Here is a 10,113-nt window from a genome sequence, read left to right on the forward strand (position 1 = left end):
ACATTTGAATTTTGGTCACGCAGTACCTGCTGTATGGTGTACTTGTTGAATTGTGCAAGCAGGTCTTTAGCTTTGCTTAAGTAGGCGACTATATTTATTCCTCGAGCCTAGTATTCCCCCAAAATTTGATTCACAACTAACTGTGAATCACTATAGATATTTATGGACAAGGCTTTAACATCTCAAACAAGTCTTAATCCGGCAAGTAGGGCTCTGTACTCTGCTTCATTGTTTGAGGCATTAAATCCAAATCTTAGTGCACCATGAATACGACATCATTCAGGTGTGGTCAAAATTATACCATCTCTAGAGTTGTGCTCGTTTGATGAACTATCCATGAATAACTTCCATGTTGGCCAATTTTCCCCTTTTACAGTTGGTGTTGCATTTTGCTTGACATTGTTTGGTACACTCGTGCACTCAACAATGAAATCTGCTAGTGCTTTCCTTTTTATTGTTGTTCGTGGCTGGTAGGTAATCTCGTATTGCCCAAGCTCTATTGCCCATTTAAGTAGTCAAACTAATGACTTAGGTTTTTTGAAGGACTTGCCTGAGGGGTTGGTCGGTTAGGACCTTGATCGGATGGGCTTGGAAATATGGTCTAAGTTTCCTTGCTCCAAGAAGTAAGTAATATGCCAACTTTTTGATCAAGAGTTATCTTGCTTCTACTCCTACCATCCTTTTGCTAATGTAATACATCGGATGCTGAGCTATGTCTTCTGCTCATATGAGTGCTGCACTAACAGCATGTTCGGTGACTGCGAGATAAATAAGAGGAGTTTTGCCATCTACTGGTTTTGACAAAATAGGTGGCTTTGCAAGGTGTTCTTTGAGATTTTGAAAGGCTATTTCACATTCCTCCACCCATTCAAATTTATTGCTCCCCTTTAGTAGAATGAAGATGGTACACACTTGCCCGTTGATTTTGATACAAATCTACTAAGGGCAACTATCCTTCCAGTGAGGATTTGAACATCTTTGATCTTGGTGTTGGGTTTTATGCCCTTAATAAAACCATATTCCTCATGTAACACATTTTTATTATCAATAAAATAAGTAGAAATCATTTTGTTTATTCAATCGCCATGTTCGCCCGTTTTATTACATGTTTATTATATTAATACAAACATTCATAAAATCCCAAACATATGGATAGTTACAATTATAGTGACTAGGTCACAGTGGATTATAGTTGTAATTATATGTTCAAAAGAATGAGTCCTAATATTAGACCAGTGCATTAGCTTTTCACTCATTATGTAATCTTCGATATGATCTACGTACACATTTAGGGTGTGATGTCTTGTCCAATGGATTGATCAATTAGATAAGATCGACTATATTTGGTTACATCAGACTAGGACCGATATTGATTATTCATTGATAAATAAGTATCGTTGTTATTGAATCTAATCAATGTCACAATGTTGACCATAGGTCAAGTCGATCTTAATTCTGAGTGATAATATTCTACTAATTATATTATTTAAATCTTTTGACTTGTTTATTACTAGCTTACCCTCTGGTCTAGCCTATACTTACATTTTGGAGATTTAGTAGTGTAATTAAGTGGGAGTATTATTCATAGATATGAAATCTATAACATCAGTATGAGAAGTGAAAAGATGATTTCCTTAATTGCTTTGTTGAAAAGGTTAAATGATTGAGATCTCATTTCTATGATTAAGTTCACGGAAATATCATTTATAAGGAACTTAGTGGGAGTTAAGGATAAAATACAGATGAGGGGTAAAATGGTAATTTGCACCCAGCTCGTTAGTAGGCCATCAATAGAGGATTGACTGCCTGTAATGGTTATAACAATAGATAACATATTTGTGGTTTGGAAAATATGTTCTACGAACTCAAGAGTTCAATTCAATTCCAAGTCTATAGTGGATTCACGAGGAACTAATAAGTTATGAGATAATTTATTACCATAAATAAACTCATGAGAACTTATTGTAGTTGTTGATGCGGTTTTTCGCCAACAGTGTATTTAAGAAATAATAAGGTTGATTAGTGCTTAAGAATAAACCGAAATATGAAATGAATTCACAAGAACACAAATCTTTTTACGTGGTTCAGTGGTTAAAATCCACCTATTCCACGAGTCTACATTATTACTGTTTCTCTCTCTATTTTGGCAGAGTTTCAGTATTACAGAATAAATTGTCCCTTTCCCTGTCCAGTATTCTCAGTATTTATAGAGAAATACCATGGACAGGTTTGGGTAACCGCGTGAGTTAATCACAAATTTACATATTTATTACATTTAATACAAACAATTCCCATTTATACTAGGATATGATTTGATCATAAAATAAATGATCTCCTAATATCTGGGATATTAAATATGACAGGTTGGTCATAAATAATCGTATAAAAGTATCCGATTCTTTGGGGATCCGTGGGTACGCAGTATATTTGAATTATCACGAGTTGGATATCTCTCCGAGCTCGTACTTCGGCAGCCATTTGAATATCATGAGCTCGTGCTTCACAAACTTCATGTCTGTAGCTTGGGTTAAACCCAGGACGCCTAACACCAAAGTTGCTTACGTGGATAATTAATAGATATTATTTCCTTGGTTATTTCTCCGTATGTTTGTTTGCCAGCTGTACCCGAGTTGAGTATAGGACTTGTGCTGAAATTAGGGTACAAAATTTTCCCCCCAAGTGCCTGCTCGTGGTTCATGCCATCACCTTCTGACCTACACAGTATGGACTTTTAGACTTCTGTTGCATTAAACCATGCCTGCCCACTACTCGAGTACTGGACATGTGGTATACCACAATTGACGTCTGTTCGGGTTTCGAGGCCTACAATAATTGTCTTGTCACCTTTTTGCCACCGTTTTGTCTTTTTAACCATGGCCTTTGGATCTTGTACTAACCAAATCAGGTGGCTCAAATTAATTTATGCCGTTAACGTATAAATAGGGTAGGCAATTTTCAGGTTTCATCACCTTTCATTTGAATTTTTTTTATATTTCCTCTTTTCTGTATTTCTGAATCCTTTCTCTTTCTCAGAAAAACCCAAAAACCATTCGTTGCACCCAGTCACTCAGGAGTCTTCCAAGAACTTTCCCCTGAAAAGTCTACTTCTTTTTATCGAAGACCATACTGTAAGTGCCTTGTCTTTTGGTTTTGAAGAGAATTTTCTTTTACTATTCTTCTTTTATGTTCTTCACCATACTCACCCGCACTTCACCGTAGTCAATATTAGGTTATTCCCTAGATGTTTTTAGCAAATAGGCTTCAACTTAGATTTAATGAGTAGGTCCTAAAATACCTTTGGAACTATGAAATTCATAAAACTGGGTAATTTCTGGGTAACATTGGGTAATCTATGGTGAGTTTAGAAATACCCATTCGGGATATAGAAGATGAAAAGTTTTTAGGTTCCAAACCAAGTTGCTTAGGGGTCATGCTTCTTGGGTGGTTTTGCACTAAACCGCATCCCAAGGAAAGTAGTGGCTTGACATTCTGACACATGGATCCCTAAATATCAGGGGTTTGTTAGGAAACCAAGGTGCGTAACTTAGGGTAGCGCGTGACATCACGCGATGGGGTTGAGGCTAACTTATCTCGTACATAAAAAGTAAAACACTCCCCTCCATACTTCCGTGCTATAACCTTTAAAACCTCTTAGATCACCCACTAATTAGGTCGTTCTGTTCATTAGGCGATCTTTTGGCTCCCAAGAAGAATGCACCCAGCTCATCTGCTCAACAGAAGAACAAAGGGAAGGAGGTCGCCCCTGAGTCCCTTACTCCCCACGAGGTGGTGGTAGACCCCAACGCCTTCTTCGATGCGGAAAGAATCGTATCCAAGATCACTACTCAAGGGAGGATGAAGAAGATTATGCTGAGCCACACTATCGAGGTCGGGAGCAGAGTTCTCATTGCCCGACCTCCTTTCGAAGGGGAAATGTAGAGCCCAAGAACTTTACTTAGCTAGTTAGATAGTAGTATTATAGTAATAGTAGTATTATAGTAATAGTATTATTATTATTATGACTGTGGATTTTTGGTTCAGACCGGGATTTAATTGGACACTCATAGTAACACTTGTAGATTTTCTCAGTTTACCCTATAGTCTAGGAATATTAATTTTAACCTAAGGTTTGATTAATATGACTGATATTGAGGGTAATATTTATTATATTATAAGGTTTAGATAAGACCCAATAAGATAATAGCACATGTCATGTGTATGTTTAATAATGATTAAGTATTTTGAGGATTAAATTTATTAAGGTTAAAATTTGAATATCCTAGGGTCAGTCAGCAGCTTTGAAAACGTTAGAGGGCTTAGTCAAGGTTGTTTACTCAATTCAAATTAAGCTAAAAATGTGTAATTTCGTGTTTAAATATTCAGCGTATGTCGATATATCGCACCTATAGGGGCGATATATCGCAGCATGGAAAAAAAAAAAAAACGTTGCACGATTGCCTCAGGCATACTGTCCCAGACGATATATTGCCTCCTTCAGGGCATTTTGAAACATTTTGAAAATGTTCTCCATTCAAATCTTCAACCTCTTGATAAGTCCAACATCTTTCTGAACGAGTCTTCAGCCTCTGTTGAACGATAATTCAAATAATTTTCACTTAAAAAGCCATTATTTTTATTCAAGTTAAATGAAGATCTTTTCATTCCTAAACTCTATAAATAGGACCTAGTGCCCAGCCATTTATTCATTCTTCAAGCTAAGTTCAGAGGCTGCAAGTTGCTAGGTTATTGTGAGAGTGTAAACACTTGGGTTGGGGATCATAAGCTTAATCACTATAAGCTTACCAAACACTTGGGAAGTAAGGTTTTATAACATTTCGGTTCAAGGTTTAGATTGACTATAAAAGCATTCAAGGTATTCCACACTCTAGTTCAATTGGTATTATTTTCTTTAAGTTCTCATAGTCTTCTACTCAACATTCTAACCTTATTCTTTATTCTTGGTTAGGAAATCTAAGTTCTTGAGCATAAGATTCTTGGTAAGTGTATTTTGATGGTATAGTTCCTTCATCACTTTCATCCCTTTTCTTCAATATACTCACCTTGTTATAAATGGTTTTTAGGAGTGTTCCAAGGTCCCACAATCTGTTCTCATATCCCGGTAATTTGGTAAGGAAAATAGGATAGGATTTATGTGTTATATGATTTTCTATGTTATCTTATGATTTTATGTTATGTAATATGCTATGTTAAGTATGTTTGTAGACTTGGGCATATGACCTACACAACTAACAAGCCCCAAATAGATTATGGGCATATGACTTGCTTAGCTAGCAAGCCCCACTAATCTAATGGGCATATGCCTTGTTTAGTTTATGGGACCCCAAGTAATAATGGCCATTATAGTATGTATGTGACATAAGTGTTATGATTTGTTTTATGTTACATTATGAATTTTATGTATATGGTTATATGTTAGATTTTCCTTGCTGGGCATTAGGCTCGCTCCTTTTATGTTTATATGTGCAGGAAAGTAACTTTGGTGGCGGTAAAGGTTCTTGGAAGCTTTGGGGATGTGTATTGAGGCAGAATGGATTCAAAGAGCCGAGAGTTTCGATTTGAGGATGAAGTCTTTACTTATGATTTTATGTGTATTTTTCCGCACTTATTTATGTAATCTCTTTTAATTATAGTTATGTTATGTTTTGATTTTAAAACAATGGGATCCCATATCCTAACTTAAATTTTATGTAAATTTAACATTTGTTTTTACAAGTTTTAATAAAGTTATGATCTTTTCACTTGTAAGTTCTATTAAGGATTAGGGTCTATGTGTAGTTTTCATTAATGGTCCAAAGTCTAGAATAGTTGGGTCATTTCAGGAAAGGAGCTGCTCTCCTCTCCAGGATGATTTCGTGGCCTGGAGTGACAGACACTTGAAGGCAGGTGCCTTCCTTCCCTTGGACCAATACTTTACGGATTTTCTGAATTTCGTGAAGTTGGCTCCATTTCAGCTCCCCCCAAATTCTTATAGGCTTTTGGCGGGGTTGAAATACCTATTTTTGAAGCATGAGTGGGAGGTCCCCACTCTGGCAGATATATTATATTTCTTCTATCTCAAAGCCAGCCTGGAACAAAGAGATCGAGGTGATGGGTTCTACTACCTCACTAGATTCCCTAATTCTGCTCTGTTCATCGAGCTCCCAAGCCACCCCAACGACTATAAAGACCTGTTCTTTATGTCGAACGGGTTCCGAAATTGTGAACATAGATACTTCAACCATCCTCGTAAGTTCTTTATTCTCTGACCTCAGCTCATGAAATTTTATTATTTCGAAGATATTTCCATTGTACATGTATTAATTGAGTTTATTATTCGTGCAGCCATATTTGCGATGACGACGAAGTCCGTGACCCTGGGGGGTCAGTACGAGAAATTATTTGGGCTGCCCCCCAGTGAGAAGGACTACTGCCAGATCATGAATGATGTCACGATGTTGGCGTGCCAGTTGATTGGCAAAGGCAAGATGTTGGCCTTAAGGACCTGGGCTACCCTCCCGGTGATCCATGAGCTCCCACCCTCTCAAGAAGAGGCCTTGCCGGCCATCGAAGGCGAGGAGGAGGAAGAGGATGAGGTGCCTCTTTTGAGAAAGAGGCGGGTTCCCGAGGCTGTTCGGGAATTTGATTTAGAGCGAGCTACGTCAGGGGCAGTAGCCGGCCCCTCCGACCAAGGTAACCCATATCCTTATAGGGAACTAGATAGAGCTGTTGCTGATTTTAGGTTAGTTAGATTTATCCAAATCAACTCATCCATCGTCATCCTAACAACCCAGACCGTAACATCACCTTGCTCCAGTGTGTAGACCACTTGGTGGTGCGTCATGACAGTAGTTACCCTAAGGGCAGCATTGTAATGCCCCAAAATCCCTAATGAGGTTTAATTGTCGGATTAGTAGGCCGGGAGGGCCATAACTGATTTATTATGCCATTAAATGATTATATGCATGTTTATGTGAATTATATTATAATATGATGTTAAATGCATGCATGTGGGTCCACATTTAACCATAAGGGCATTTTGGTAATTTGGCCCGTTGAGGGCATAATTGTATATTTGTATGCATGTTGGTGAACTATTGTTGAGGCCACATTACAATGTCGATTTGTTCGAGCCATTCGGCATGAGACAATCTTTAAATACAAGTTAGCGGTTTGGCCATAACGGGATTAAGTTCGGGGCTCGGGGTGAGTCTCGGGGTAATTTGGTGATTAGAACATTGCGGGGAATTAAAGGGTAACGTGATATGAATCATTGGTATTTGATAATTTTGAGAATAACAGGAATTGGAGGGTGTTAATTATGATTAACAAAATAGACGGTTTTACCCTTGGGAGCCTTTAGAAGACTTTAAATGACCTAGGGGCAAAAAGGTCTTTTCACCTTAAGTTATATTTAAGCCATTGAAGGCTGTAGAAGCTGGCCAAAAATTGAGCATAGAACTTCTCTCCCGTACCTCTTTTTCCTTTGGATTTTTTAGCTTCTTTTGAGGATTCAAGCTAGGGAAGTGGATCTTGAGGGCTTAGGATTGTGTTCCACCATTGAAGAGGTTTCTAAACTGAGCTTGAGGTTATAATTGGTTATGACTAGGTAACCGCTAAGGAATCAAAAGGTCGATCGTTCTCAAGGGTCGTTCTTTTACTATTTCTCGCTCGAACCAGAGGTAAGAAAACTGCACCCCATATGTGACATGCATGGTTATTCATGAGGCATGTTGAGTGTTTAAATGTGAACATTGATTGCATATCAAATTCTTAGCAAATCTTGCTCACTTGTTCATGGCACTGACTAATTAGTCAGATTTGGCAATGGTGTCAGTATTAACAGTGAAGCTGTGACTCACTAGTCAAGTTCGACAGTAGTACTGAGCACTGGTCATATGGTATTGACTAATAAGTCAAGAACGGTCTTAGCATGTTTAACACAAGCCAACAAAGATTAGATCTAATCGACATCTACATTGAATGACACATCATGAGCATTAATGCCGAACTGACCTCAAGTTTGATGAAATCTAAAAGCGCTTGTCTAGCCTATGGCTAGTCACTTAGAGCCAAGGCCAGAAGGCCCAGGTGACTGCATCGTCACATGGCTATGGGTCCTGAGCCCCATAGTGACTTACTCATCAGTCACTCATTTGGTTTACGTTAGTGACTCACTCATCAGTCACTCATCTATTTAAGCTAGTGACTCACTCATCAGTCACTCATTTGTTTAAGCTAGTGACTTACTCATCAGGTTTACATTAGTGACTTACTCATCAGTCACTCATCTGATTAAGGCTATAAGCCCCATCATGGTTAAACAGAACCTTAAAGCGTTATTCACTCATCTGTTCAGGGCTATAAGCTCTGTATGATTATCATGATCATCATTTCACATTATTTACATGCAGTAATGAGTTTTCTTACTGGGCTTTGGCTCATGGGTGCTATGTGGTGTAGGTAAAGGGAAAGAAAAGCTCACCCAGCCTTGAGTGGAGAGCTTAGGTGGTGATGTGTACATATGCGGCCGCTTGACAAACGCGACCAAGGAGTTTCTCAGAGGAACTAGGGGGTTAACCCTATTTTTGCCGCTTAGGTCGGCGGATTGTAACTTTTGTACTGTAATGACCATTTTGGATTGTAAATAACTTGTAAATGTTTTATGGGCCCATGAACAGTTTTATGTTTAAATAAAATCTATCCTTTCCTTTTTGATTGGTTTTTCACCTTAACCTGTTAATAACACCTAGATGCACGTTTATAACCAAAGAACTCGATTAGCGAGTTAAGCACGGTTCAAAGCTCACAGTAACGGTCTTGGAGTAACCAGGGCGTTACAATCATTGTTGTCGATAATACCTTAAATTTTAGGTTTTCCATCTTTGAGGAGTACGGGACCAACCGTAGGACCTGGCCTTCTCTGCTCTAGGGCACCTTTGCCCCTGGATTTAGGCAGTACGTCGATAAGTCCAGCCCCGAGGTAGAACCGGAACCTGACCATCCTAGGATCCAAGAAATACTAGTCGTAGAATCTCCTTCTCCTCTAGTAGCCCCAAGGCCGGAGGTCGTGATAATAGACTCCTCCCCCAGCTTGGAGGGTAGGATCTTTATTTATTTTCTTTTTGTATGTTTTCTACTTTATTTGAGAACTAATACCCTTTTGTTCTTTTCAGGCGAAGAGATGGACCAAACCAGAGCTCCTGACCTCCGTGTCACTTTCCAGGCCGGGAAAACCAGCTCGAGCCCTGTCGTTAAGAGGCCCAGACTTACGAAGAAGGCCCCCTCAGCAGCAGGAAATGTCTCAAAATCCCCTGCTATGGGGAAAGGCATGAGCTCGATAGCTCTGGTGTCTTCCGTTACTTAGAGGAGGATTCCTCCTCCTCCACCTCGGTTTGCACCTCGGGATCAAGTAATACAAGCTGATCCTCCAGCTGCGACCGTCCAAATACTAGTAGGTCCCCAGGATCTAGAGAAGATCCCTGAAGTCGTTCGGGGGATCCTTTACAAGATGGTGAGCCACATGGTGGGGCACGCCTATAAGGCCACCTCGAGGGACTTAAGGACTATCAAGGAGCGGAGCCCGGAGAACGTCATGGAGTCAGCCTTGGGGATGAACCTCATAGCAAGTTATCCTTCCTTGGTGACATCTTTCTTTTTATTGCGTCAAAGGATATATCTGACTTGCCTTGTTATTTTGCAGTTTGCCCTGGCTCAGTATCGCAGTATAGGCCAAGCTAGGGCTAGAAGAGCTCCAGGCTGAAATCAATGCTGCCAAGACTGCCCTGACCGCTGCTTAAGAAGGCGATCAGGCCGCCAAAGCTGCCTTTATGGCTGCTCAAAAGAGCGAGTACGATGCTAAGTTTGCCCTCGCCTCGTCTCAAGAGAGCGAGCAGGCTGCAAAGATTGGCTGCTCTCCAGGCTCAAACTGCACAACTCCAGGCCGAGGTTGATGAAGCCAAAGCAAAACTGCTTGAGGCTGAGGCTGAGGCTGCAATCAAAGAAGAGAAGGCGACCTCCTTGCCATCCATGGAAGATATGTTATACCATTGCTGGGCCTTGAACAAGGATGGGAACTTTTCTTTCATGGCTCCCGTGCTGTGGGATCCGTATTTT

The sequence above is a fragment of the Humulus lupulus genome, chromosome 1 (assembly GCF_963169125.1).
Source record: "Humulus lupulus chromosome 1, drHumLupu1.1, whole genome shotgun sequence".
Taxonomy (NCBI): Eukaryota; Viridiplantae; Streptophyta; class Magnoliopsida; order Rosales; family Cannabaceae; genus Humulus; species Humulus lupulus.